The sequence below is a fragment of the Dermacentor variabilis genome, chromosome 1, assembly GCF_050947875.1.
Source record: "Dermacentor variabilis isolate Ectoservices chromosome 1, ASM5094787v1, whole genome shotgun sequence".
Lineage (NCBI taxonomy): Eukaryota > Metazoa > Arthropoda > Arachnida > Ixodida > Ixodidae > Dermacentor > Dermacentor variabilis.
Window position 1 is genome coordinate 236,796,047 of NC_134568.1, and position 13,168 is coordinate 236,809,214.

The 13,168-nt window shown below is 47.7% G+C and overlaps 1 long non-coding RNA gene across 1 annotated transcript in view; it reads left to right on the forward strand.

Moving 5' to 3' along the window:
• The first annotated feature begins 8,759 nt into the window (after positions 1-8,759).
• LOC142560011 (uncharacterized) overlaps positions 8,760-13,168 on the forward strand; it is a 49,470-nt gene continuing 45,061 nt past the window's right edge. Inside the window, exon 1 of the long non-coding RNA XR_012823297.1 lies at positions 8,760-9,213. This is a non-coding gene — a long non-coding RNA (uncharacterized LOC142560011). The remainder of the gene's footprint in view (positions 9,214-13,168) is intronic.

The window sequence follows — 13,168 nt, forward strand, 5'->3', positions numbered from 1 at the left end:
TCTCATTCTGTGGCCATATACAGCAACTGCGCAGGCCGAATTGCAGGGCTGGCCGTATACTACCACTCTACATACACGCAGACGCACCAACAAAGGAATGCAGGGTCGATCGAAGCAGACTACGATGGCACGCACGCAGAAACAAGCACGGTCAGGAACGGTCGCGGAGGCTGCGAAGGAACGGAACACTCGTGTTGACGTCACAACACCGCGGTTTCCGGTCTCCGCTCGCATCTTCAGCGTCAGCAGCAGCGCGCGGCATTCGACGGGGGGCGGAGCTACAGCGCAATTTTAACCGACGATTACGTCGCTCCTAATTAAAAAAAAACCCAAATTTTACCTACATGGTTTATAATGTTCCCGCATCCGTATATGAGCGTAATTTTAACCGACGATTACGTCGCTCCTAATTGAAAAAAAAAACCCAAATTTTACCTACATGGTTTATAAGGTTCCCGCATCCGTATATGAGCGTCTTATTGAATTCGACAGACTCTTCAGCTTCCCTTTAATAACATGCAGGACCGGTGTTGAAAGCAACAAACAGCTCTATTTGTAAAAAACAAATAATAACTACCCATCGAGTCACTCAGTCCTCCTCCTCTTCTTCTTCATATTATTATTATTATTATTATTATTATTATTATTATTATTCCACGCTAACACCGAATGTTCAGGCAAAAGCTACGCTGCCCCCTCCACCCCCCCCAAGCAACAAAACTTGCACTACTACTACTGCTACTACTACTACTACTACTAATAATAATAATAATAATGATAATAATAATAATAGGAAGAAGGAGAAGAAGAATATTGATAATAGAATAGTAGTAGTAGGAGTTAGGAGTAACAGTAGTAGTAGTAATCAATTAATCAATGGTTATTTTATGTGCCCATTAACAACCGGACGTCTAACTAGTGGCGCACAGAGAAACAAAAAGAAATTGTAAAAAGGCAAAACAACTACGACGAAAAGTTGTTGGATAAAATTAATATAATAAAAAAAGAATAGGATGAGCCTGTACATAATGAGCAAGCATCAAGAAATAACACAAACTTACATACATTACACATTAATCACATATACGAAAGGATAGAGAAACTAAGAGAAAACAGGACAGGAGTGCAGCTAGATCGAAGGCTCAAGAGAAAGTGTGAATCTCGGAACACAAATAAGGCAACACCTTCTGGAAGATATCAACGAGGACAAAATTAGAGTCATATAGAATTTGCATTCTGTGGAGAGGCGAGTGACTGCTGAAAGAAGCAGGAACGTGTAAACGTGTATATATGTCCCTGGTAGTCTCAAGGAGAACCCGTAGGGGAAACAGACGCCAGTACAACCGTGCATGTCATAATTCCATGAATGGTATTTTTTTTCCTGGAAGACAGCTCGTCGGTGCGACTACCTATGCAGGTAAGTGGCGGAAACGTATGATATTTATTCAAAATCGAAAAGTTGTTGTTGCACGAGGTCAAAGAAGGACCGTTTATACAAATGCATTAACTTTTTCTGCACACGCTGAATTAAAAAGTTTGAATTGAGGGTGCCATCCCACACAAATGAGGCGTATTCAAGTAATGGGAGGCATATGGATGTCAACAATTTCAGGAAGGGGAATGGGAAACGGAAATCTCTTGTAAGTCTCCAGACGGAACCGATCGTGCGCATAATAATAATAATAATAATAATAATAATAATAATAATAATAATAATAATAATAATAATAATAATAATAGAAAAAGACGAAACAAAAAAAGAAGACCGAGTGTGATTCAGTTGGTAGATTACTGCTTGCGACCGCAGGCCTGCACAATATGGAATTGCAGTCCCGCATTATTCTCAGCAACGATAACACAGTCCCTTTTGTCTTCAAAGCGGCAGCAACGAAGGGTAGTGTCTTTATGGCAGGATTTTAATTTAATTGCCGTAGGTAGTGGCCAGGTTATTTCCTTGTGCCTCTTTCCACTTTATTTCTGTCTTTCTTTCTTTCTCATTATTGCTACTTCCATATGCGCTGATGTCCGCGGAAAGAAGTATATTCGCTCATTATTATTACTGTTTCTATTTTGTCGCAATGCGTCTGCACGTGTAAATTGAAGGGGAAAAAAACATGACGAGAGGAGGGGAGAAGCTGAACTAGGCTCACGCTGCAAGAACGATATAGAGAAACGCTGACACTCTCCCCCGAACGCTGGCGAAAAGGCTGCTCGCTCGCGGCCAGATTATGCTCGGCTCGCTTTCAGCTCGGTCGGCGCCGTCGTGGAGGGCGCTGCAAAATACGGTCCCAGTCTCGGCGGCAAGACGCGTGCGGCGTCTTTGTGCTTGCATGTGCGTTTTGAAGGCGCGCTTTTTGTTCGCGCGCGTTTGATGTGCTTGGGGCCATGGGACTGCTATGGAACAACCGTAGCGCGAGATGCTGCGCACATTTAAAACGAACGCAATAAAGAGCCGGATTCGCTTTGAAGTTGACTGGCGTTAACTAGTGTCAATCCAGTTGGCTGCAGCGGTGGCGGCGGGAAATACAAAAAATTGGCCCGAGCGCCAACCTTTCCGCAGTGCGCGGTTGCTTGGAACCCACGTGATGGCCTTCTGCCAATGGAGGGGCGAGCGGCGTTGATAAAGCAGACGGGCAACTCTGCTACCTTGGATAGCATATACAGTAATTATACGCCGGTACAGCTCGGTCGGCGCCGTCGTAGTGGGCGCTGCGAGATGCGGTCCCATCGGTCCCAGTCTCGGCGTTGGCGAACAAATATATATGGACGCTCTCGCGCGCGCAGTGTCAACACCTGAATATATTTTCTTGCACCGTGATTAGGCTTAAAGATTATTGCAGAAGTATTATTCTCACATGTTGTTTTCGCCCGGATATCTTCCGCTTCTCTCTTTCCAGGAAAGGTCTAGGGGGAGCGCTCAACTCTTAATTGAGAAAGTGTGGAAATGTGCACTATATGCTCGGTCAGACTGCATATGCCGAGACGAACGGGCGTCTTTCTTCATAGTTCAGCGTCGCTATTTGTGCACGCCCGAAAGATTAAGCTCCAAGAACTTCTGCCAACATCTCCGGGCTTTCGACCTCCTGAGAACCTTTCCGAAACTGAAACATAAGCGATAACAACAATAATAATCATATATGTAATCATACAATACATATAACACATACACACAATACATAATCATATATATATATATATATATATATATATATATATATATATATATATATATACACACACACTACCTTGCACCAATGAACGAGACATCAAGACAGCTTCAAGACATCATCGTCCTACGAATTCTCCCTCAGGACTTAAAGATAACATAATAATACGTGCAACATAGTTGTTATTGAAGACAAATTCTGGGAACGCATACCGCATTTCCCGGCATACACTCCACGAAATATATTCAGCGTGTTTTTCTTTTTTTTTTCGTTGTACTTTAAGGCCGCATGATTGTTTTGTATTCATTTTTCATGCGCTAACTACGGTAAGACACTGCGTGGACGAAACGAAAACTGGATATGAAACGGACACGGAAGTGATACAGGGGAGCGCAAGACTTTTCTTGCGCTCCCCTGTGTCAATTTGCGCAATAAGGGAGAATAGCGACACTTAATATAACACCCAGTAGAACACCGGATCAATAAAAGATATACAGTCCAACAGTACATGAGTCGCAAAGTTCTGTGCATTAGTTCAGTCCACGTACGCATATATAAAGTCCGATGTTTTGAACAGCCAAAACACACAACACTTGTAATACACTCCAAGTACAGGACAGAATTATACATATTGCGTAAAAGTTGCGATCACCACATAAATCAACTATGAACCACGAACAACGTTTATGTAACTCATTTTTAGCGTATTCGGATCATCCAATACTTAATATTTTCCCAAAATGTTGGTGTCCTCTAAAAACTTTTTCAGAGCAAGAAGCGCTTTTTTTTTTATCTTCTAATTGTTTTGAATACTTCCCAAGTGTCGCGCGTTGCCCAAGTGTTTTGTGTATAGAGAGGGGTCCAATCCTCCCCCCCTCCACCTTGCGCGTCCGATGGGCATCCATTTGTGTTTTTGAGGGGTCAGAAGGCCCGCGTGGTGTCTGGTGACGACTCACGTTGCGCGCCCGCCAAGGGGGCGCAGTGCGGATGCGGAGAACGAATTCGGAGAACGCGGTCTTGCGCGCGCTGAGTTGGCATTCCGCCGATGGTCATAATAGTAATCCACGAAGAATAACCTTGCGCGATCTAGACTGTTGTACGCCGTGTTGTAGCGCCGGCTCCCGAGTTCCTTGCTGGCTGGAGACGCCGCCGAGGTTTGGAGTGGCCTAGCAGTATTATTGACCACGTGTTACATGTACGGAGCGGATGTACGCGTCCATGCGGCAACCGTCGGGATCTGGTTGTTGAGTGCTGAGAAAATCCCGCGTGGTGTCGAATGACGGACTTGCAGTGCGGGCCGTATAGAGGTGCAGTACGCATGCGAAGAGCGCATTGTGAGAACGTCGTCTTGTAAACACCGACATCGAATGCCACTAACGGTCATAATTCTTCCACGCGGACAAACCTTGAGTGGGGCTGCGGTACGCGGTGTTGAGGCCCTGGCTTCCGAGAGCTTTGCAGGCTAGAGACGCCGCCGAGGTTTGAGATGGCCTAGCAATAGATTGTGCGGGCCTGGCGTGTTTTGGTATAGCCGTCACTGACCACGAGGAAATACGAGAAGGGAATGGTGTTGTAGGAAGAAGGGCAACAGTTTTGTTTTCCAATACGTTTACTTTTAAGAGAGTAAGCCTATCCATTTGGGTTGTGGCTTAACAAACTTTTAACTGTCATTGGCAATTGTATCTGTGGGACGGGCCAACGCTGCTTGAGCTGTACTAATTTAAAGGGTATGCTGTACCTCAGATTGGGCTGAAATTAAAATTAAATTATGAGTTTTATGAGCCGAAACCACGGGCGCTATAACGTAAAGCTATTCCAAACTTTTATGCTCAAATTCTGCAATCAGCCCTCCGCGATTGTTCGCAAACTTTTTTGGACCGCCCTCACTCCGCCTGTCTGTCACGCGACGTCACTAAAACCGCGATAGCTTCCAATCTGATATGAGATGTGCACACTGATTATGTGTGATTCGACCGAACAAAGAAAAAATTAATAATTATTTCCGATTCGACGCCTTTTCGCCATTAATCCTCTGCTATTGGTCAAAAGGTTTCAGGCCGCACCCACATCACCTGTCTGCCACTCGACGTCACAAAACCGCAAAACCTCATTGCGTCAAAGTGACGTGTAGGCGTTAAATGTGCATTAATATGCCGAACAAAACTGGATGTTTTTCTGAATAGTCGGAGACTGTCCCGTTACGAAAGAAGTAGAAGATGGCTGCCGCCGATCGCTCAGGCACTGGCTACTTGTACCAGTCGGAGAGCGTGGGTTTATTTGCGTATAACAAAACTTTTTGCGTGGCCGTATAACGTTATCGAGCTCTTTCAGCACATATACCATATCGCTCTGCCAATTCTTTTTGCTGAGGATCCATTTTAGCAGCATTTTTACCTGTCCGTTGCATGCCGCCGCGATATTATACAAGCCACCGCAAGCCAAGTAAGGGAAAGCGGACCAATCGCATACGCCGGTACCACCTCTCCATCCGGTTATCTGTTTTCAGTGCGGTTATCTGCTTTCAGTGGCCCCGTCCAAAACTTATCCACTTTAGCGTGCTCCTCGCCCCCTTGTCTGCCAATTAGATAAGAAAAAGCTCTCAATGTCGGCAATGTTATTCGTTTTGAAAGCAAACAAAAGTGACCTCCTATAAACGAGGAGAGCGTTTGATTGGGCTGTGCAGGCAACGCTGTGTGTGTTGGAACCATGTGTTTAATCCGCCGCAATTTCGGTTTCTGTTTCAAGTTTCGGTTTCTCTTTCTAGCCAAGCAACCTTGTACTCCCATAATTCCACGTTCTGTTCTCTCCCCTCCTATGCTCCCCTCTCTTTTTCATTGTCTGTCCACCGGTGTTGCAGCAGTGTGGCAGCATCGCGCCCTTACGATGGCTGATATACATTAAAAACAAAGTTTATGTAGTTTGTCGCCGTCTGTCATCTGTCCGAGGAGTGGCCGCTACATCAACGCGAGCCATGGAATCGGAACACTGTGGGTCACTGCCCGATGCTTGCGTCGGCAGTTACATAAATTTGACGTCAGGAGATTGAAATAAAAATATAGTGGAATAGTTTTACGTTATAGGGTCCCACGATTTGATTATGAGGCATGCCGTAGTGGGGACTCCAGAATAATTTGGACTGCTTGTATTTCTTTGACGTGCACCTAAATCAGTACACGGAGGTTTCCGCATTTCGCTTCCATCAAAATGAGGCCGCCGTGGCCGGGCTTCCATCCGGCGACCTCGGGCTTAGCAGGCCAACACCATAGCCACTAAGCAACCACGGCGAGTTGGGCTGAAATCAGGATTGCTGATAGATCAGTGAGGCTCCGTTCCGTGTACGTTAATATGAGTCTGTGCTCTAGCATTCATTCAGACAGTCGAAGAGTTAAACTCTGTTTCGCAATTGTTCAAGTTTTTCGCAATTGCATTTGTTTTATCTGCCATGTATGAAGAAAAGTTTATCTATCAACATTCTTGTCCATCTGATCTTGGTACCTTCCTGCCTGCGTTTGATCATCGCTGCCGATCATCACACGAGAACCTTCACGTTCTAACGGAGAAGCAAGAAGAACAGCCGACGAGCAAAACTTTATTTGCCCCAAATCACACACACACACACACACAAAAAAAATGCCTGTGGCGGATAGGATAATTCTAGACAATGGTCTAGATTATTCGAAGAGGCGGCCATCACTTCTACGAGGAATCAAAATGCCTAAGTGAATAATGAGACAAATTACACTAATTGAGTCTTTGATTAATTACTCTACGGCACATATTCAATCTACGAATTCTAGCTAATGAGTATGCTCACACACCATTTTTGTTGTTGTTATGAAACGCGTGAGTATTTGTTTCACGCATTTTCATTTCGAATGCGAAAAGCACTACTGTTCCGTGCGCCTGTCAGCGAGAAAAGCCTCAGACGCAACGTTTAAGTACGCGAAATCGTTCCACGTTGTCAGACAGGAAGGGGCAGGTTGAGTGAAGCGTAAAGCTCGCAGGTCGTGTCGTGTCCACTTGCGATGCCGCAGGTCGTGGCACTTTCAACAATACCGATAAGACTGCACGCACCATATCGGCAGCAGTCTCAGCATTCGTGAAACGCGGGTTAAAAACAAAAACAAAACAGAAAAAGAAACAAAGCACGTTCTGCGGCTTTTTTACGATAATAAGTCGAAGTAGTAAAATCGACGCGGAGCACGTTGTTTCATTTGCAATGGCTGATTACACTACGGCAGTCAACAGGTGGATAGCGCCAGTAAACAAGGATCTCGCCAATGATGTGTGCAGTGTTTCTTGCGCTCATTGTTGAGGAGATGTTTGCATGATGGGATGTTCTTGCACCCGCCTTGTGGATGGCCCATGGTGGCGGAATGCAGACGCTAGCATTCCTTAGATTTAGGCGCAAGTTTAAGAACCCCATGTGCCCAATATTATTCCACTGCGGCGCCTGACAGAGTCCAGGTGTTTCTTTGGGACGTAAAGACCCCATTAATGATGATGCTGTGTTGTCCTCCCTGCATGCTGTACGTAACTAACTTCCACCGCAAACTGGCTTCTATTGTCCGAATCGAGTGCTTACTTCTGCTTATCATGAGCAAGAATATGCAAAGTCACTGGTAAAAAAGATAGAGAGAGAAAATAAAAATTCAAGAAAGAAAGACACTCTAATTACGCCGTCTTGCATCGCTGCTACCCGGGTTTATATCCAACAGATGCGTGTAAAGCTTGAAGACAGAGAGCAACGCTGCGACACATGCTCTGGGAATGTGCCGGCAACAACGATACTGAAACCACCTCGGTTCACAACGCGTCCATAATCGCGGCCGTTGCCAGAGGACAGGAAGCCTCGAGCTCGCTTCTTCCCGACGCCACGCCGGCTGCCGGAGCCACCTGGGACCTTCTCCATCGGCGTCGCCGCCGCTGGGAGTTGGCAGACCAGCTCTGGGACGTACGGCAAGCCGAAGATGCCGCCCGAGTCCAAGGACTTCGAGCCGCCACCTGAGGCCCCTACAACAAAAACTGCCGGACCATTCTTTAATAAAGTTTCTTCTTCTTCTCCATCTAAATACGTGACATTGTATTGTATAAGAATGTTCCTCTTTTATTCGTTGCAAGTCTGGCTGCTGTCTTCCACAGCCTTTCAGTTTTCTCTTTCATGCATGTTTTTCCGCCCGAAATGTAGCTCATACTGTTGAACAGCAGCTCCTGCCGCTGACATTTTATTCGCGCTTCTGAAGCAACACCTCGCGCTTGATGCGGCCCGTCTACAGGAAGAGCGCGTGCCAGCAGGAAGAGAGCTTTCTCCACAGGGCTTTCGCCGCGAGCGTCGATCGATACCAGAGCGATGGCTAGAGCTGCATACAATGGACACGCAGCTCGGCAGGCCTTTCGAAGTTCACGGCAGCGCTACTAGCGCATCGCCCTCGGCGCAGCAGGTGCGCTACGTGCTCTCTCTTTCTATGCCCTTGCCCTCCTCTAGCCACGCGCCGTGGCTGTTACCACGAGCGAGCGCACGCCCGCCACGACACGAGAAGTAGGCGGAGCTTTGCCGCTATCACATGGGCATTGACGTCACACGTCTTGGCTCCCGATTTGGAGGTTAGCGTCCACGGAGCGACCGTCGCTTTTCATGCAGTGCGGGCGCTTGCTGGCGAATCAATTCGAGTGCGAACCATCGTTACTGGGTATAGTATTATAAAGGTACTAAACGGCAAGCGTAACCTGTATGCGTACGTCTCGCTGTCTAAAAGCAGGGAAAAATTTCCTACAGGAAAGAACCAGTATGCGGCTCTTTACCGCACGCCGGTTGTGAGCGTCGCGCGGCGCCGCTCCCTGGGTTGCGCTCCGGAGTACACGTGCCGATGCCGAGAGCGTTCGGCACGTGGAGAGCCCTCGTCACTGAGTGAGGGGCGTAGAGGACGAGTGCGGCACGTGCCGAGGCAACCCGGAGGAGACAGAGCTGCGATCGCGCTGAGCGCTGTGCTTGGCCAGGGCCTATCGTCCCCAGAAGTCCTCGTCTGGGGGTTTACTCACGAAAAAGGTGAGCTAGCTCGGCATCGAGCACGTTTTCTGTTAGGCCCAGGCACCAGTTTTGGCTCAGGCGTGTACTTTAAAAAATCGACTAAATAAAGCTGGTTCATCTGTACCCCAAATTGAAGAATGCTAGCCTGCCTCTGGTAGGTGTCCTGTCGTCATCAGTGCATCTAAGACAATTATTTCACGGACGTGACTGACCAATTTTCTTGGTTTCGTGACAGCGTCGTAGCTAGTGTTCCTGCGGTTTCTTGCGACTTTTCAAGTTAGGAACTGAAACCCACGTGCCTTACTAGCTTACCACCTACCCACGACACGTATGCCATGGGGGAACACGTTTACATACCTCGCATACCACCAGCACATTGCTTCCTTAAATGCTCAATTTTCCATCGAAAGTGGGCTGGTTAGTGCGCGTGGCTAAATTACTTATATTTGAAAGAACTCACATTAGGAAATGAAGATAAAGTTGAGAAAAGCTAGGGTGAGGCTGTTTAGCCCGGCCGACTATGTCCCGGTCAGCACTTGAGTGTTCGTACGTATTCAAATTTACGCACGTCGGCGGACATACTTATGGGCGCATTTAGCGGCGTTGTGTGGCATGTTTTACTAAAGCTCGTAGGCTTAAGCTATGTGGTCGGTATGACGTACCTCCATAGAAGCACCGATCACCTCTCACATTCTGGGAGAGCATTGCGACGTATCATTCTGCGTGGTTAGTCTTTGAAAGCAACGGACAATACCGCTTTTCTTGGTATTGCGATATTCCCTTTTCCAGAAATTCTGCCGAAGAAGCGCCGCTCGACCTTTCGAGCAAACCGTCTCGCTGGTGGGCTCACCCCCCTTTGCCCGGGCCCTGCTTCGACTGGCCGTCACACGTGCAGCGTTTACAGCCACACAACTCAAGGGACCACACGAATTTGGGCCAGACGCATTTAGCCGTCAAGGAACGCGTTCGAATCGAGCGCGTCAACATAGCGTTAGGATTGGCCGCTCGGCGTTGGCGACCGCAGTGCCGCGTTGGCGGCAGCAGTCCGCTCCATCTGCGCTTCTGTGGATTCGACTACGAAATCGCAGGCATTGCTCGGCAGTCGCACTGGAGCTTATGGGCTTCGGTTCCAACACAAGACACAATACAATAGAACGTATTTTCGCAACACGCTGTCTTGACAGCACGAACCTTTAATTGTGTGCTGCTCGAAGCTGGCGACCGTTTCTGGAAGTATGTGCAACACTGTGTTTAATATTAAACGGCTGAAAGTGGACTGACTTTTGTTTATAAAGCCGGCTATATTACGGCTCCCGACCTGAACATATTGTTATTGCTGGACATTTATGTGCAAGCAGCCCTTCTCCTTTGCTGCTGAATCCGCAGAAATAGAGGAACAAACAAACAAAACAACAAGAATGAACCTGTTCCGAGTGATTCACAAGCTATGTTTCGATACCACGATCAGAGGGACAGTAGATACCGTACGTCCGCGAAAAAAAGATAAATAAATAAGAAATAAAAACTCGAGGTGCCTGTTGAGAAATGATCCACGCTCAAGAGCTGTACAAGAGTTACACTGCTGGACGTGTCAACCAGTGAAGTCTCTCACTTCGCTGCATCTTGCAGGTCTCTCAATTTGACCATTAACGGTGCGAAAAGTTAATAGGTCTGACAATGAACAAACACCATTAGTAGATATTCTCGTTGTTCAACGCTTGTTGCCCTCAGTTCGTTTCTGGGCATTCGTGGATGTAAAAAGGAATATGCCATAAAGTGACCGGGTCTGAGTATCCAAAATGCGAGCGCCATTCGAAACTTCGCAGCTTTCCATAACAGAAAAGGAATATGAAAGATCTGACAGCTGCATCGCCCATCCCCGCCTCAATAATAATAATAATAATAATAATAATAATAATAATAATAAAGGCGCATGGAATTTACTGGTGACACCAGGATGAAACTAACCAATGGTCAGGTGCGAAGACATACCGCCAACCTGCTGGACAATTTGTCTTGCAGCAGACTTTTCTCGCTACACTGCGCAGCGGCGGGGTCAGTGACCCGCTTCCAATTACTTCTGTCATCCCGGAAGTAAGGTATCAATCAGTCAGCGCGCCAGCATTTATGGCCGTGGTCTGCGAGCAGCAAAGTAGAGCCGCATTCAGACCGTTTTGGCTGTTGCACTAGAACACTATAGGGGTGCGCAGCAGTCGTAAGGCGTTTCCGCCAAGTAGCTCTTCGATACGTTTTCAGGGCTGCTGCGCTCGTGCAGAGAAACGAAATGGATTGTAGCGGGGATAAGGTCTCGCTGGGAAATCGGCTGCGCGGGCTGCTGGAGCTGGTGTAGTCTTCCGGGAAACCACAATAGGAATCGGCCGAAGAACAAAAAAAGACTGCTCTTGAAAAATGCGCGCCACTCGCAACTGGGGAGAAACGCTCGGCAGAGCCGCCGCATCGGCGGGCGACTGACGTGTGCACTCCCCCGGAGCGCACGCGCGCGGGGAGGAGCTCCGCGGCCGTCCTTGGCGCCGATGGAAACGGGACACCCGGCCGTTGCGCAACCGGGGTCGCGCACGTGGAGAGAGAGAGGCGAGTCCATCTGGGCTTTCTCGCGAAACGCGGAAATTTACGGCTAGCTCGGCGCGTGCGGACGTCAATGCCGTTTGGTGCGCGGGCTCCAGCTGCGCGCGCTCAGCCTCCTGTCGCGAACCGAAGTTCGCTCGCATTCATACAGCGGCGATACAGCTAATAGAGGGGGAAAACCGACGCATACACGTCGAGTGCATACACATGCCGGTACGCGTAGACGCTCTCGGTACGTCGGCGGCATCTACAAAGTTAAAGGTTGCGTGCGTCGACACACCGGCTGGGCTATCCACAATCTACTTGCTCTTGAAATGTTGCGGAGTTGTCTATATAATTGAGGCTTAGAAGAACAACCCGCGCAAGCTGCTGCTGATTCCTAGTTCGGTGGATCGAAGACAGCTTGTTGAAACCGCTATTGCAGCAGCGCTTGATGTGACCCAAGGATGAGGAAAAAAAGGAAGATAAATAAACAGTCACCGCGGCAGCTAATCGTTCTCCAGTCCGCGAGTATCCCGAACAGCCTCAACGCATTTCGACACTCGACGTCAACGGTCGGAGCTGTTTCGACGAGCACAGCTCCTCCCTAAGCGGAGCAGCATATCCCATAGTCCCCTCACACAGGCTGCGATTGCGATTACTTAACGCCCCCGCGCGTTAAGTAATCGCGTTGCCTTCCGCGTTCTTTTCAACTGGAGCAGCACGTTGCGCCGTGCGTGTGTGGCTTTACCCACCTCCTGCTTGTACATGCATTTTGGGCATTAGGTCAAATCGTGAATGTTACCGTTATCTAAGTGACGCAGTAACGAGCGCGGTGGGGGTCACCACCTGTTGCGCGTATACAAAAGCCGCTGCATCGAGGGCTGAAATCGAATAACCATTGGTGGCGAAGGTCCACGTGTAGACAAAAGCGCGGCTGATAATTCTATGATTTCTCGAGGCCTTCGAAACTTTCCCACTCAGCAGCATATGGTGCAGATCAATGATGCAGATGTTGCAGATATGCTTATAAAACTAATGTAAAGGGAAGACAGAAACAACGCTTCCTGGCAATACTAAGAGACGTAGCAATCATGCGTGAACGAGGAATGAAAGAGAGATAGAAAAACGCGCGCAAAAATTAAAAAGAAACAATGAGGCCCTAGCGTAGGGAAAGAAAGAAACGGGGATCTTGTCCAGATTATCACATGGTGTCGTGCCCACGATGTGATTTTTGCTGCAGTTCCTAAAATGGGCAATTCAATGTGCAGTGAAAAACAGCGCTGAATTATATACACCACAATGGAAGAATGCGAACATTGTACTAATCCACGAAATGGGAGGCGTTAAAAAATTGAAAAAAACTATAGGCCCATTACCTTGCTTTCAGTATTGCATAAAATATTCA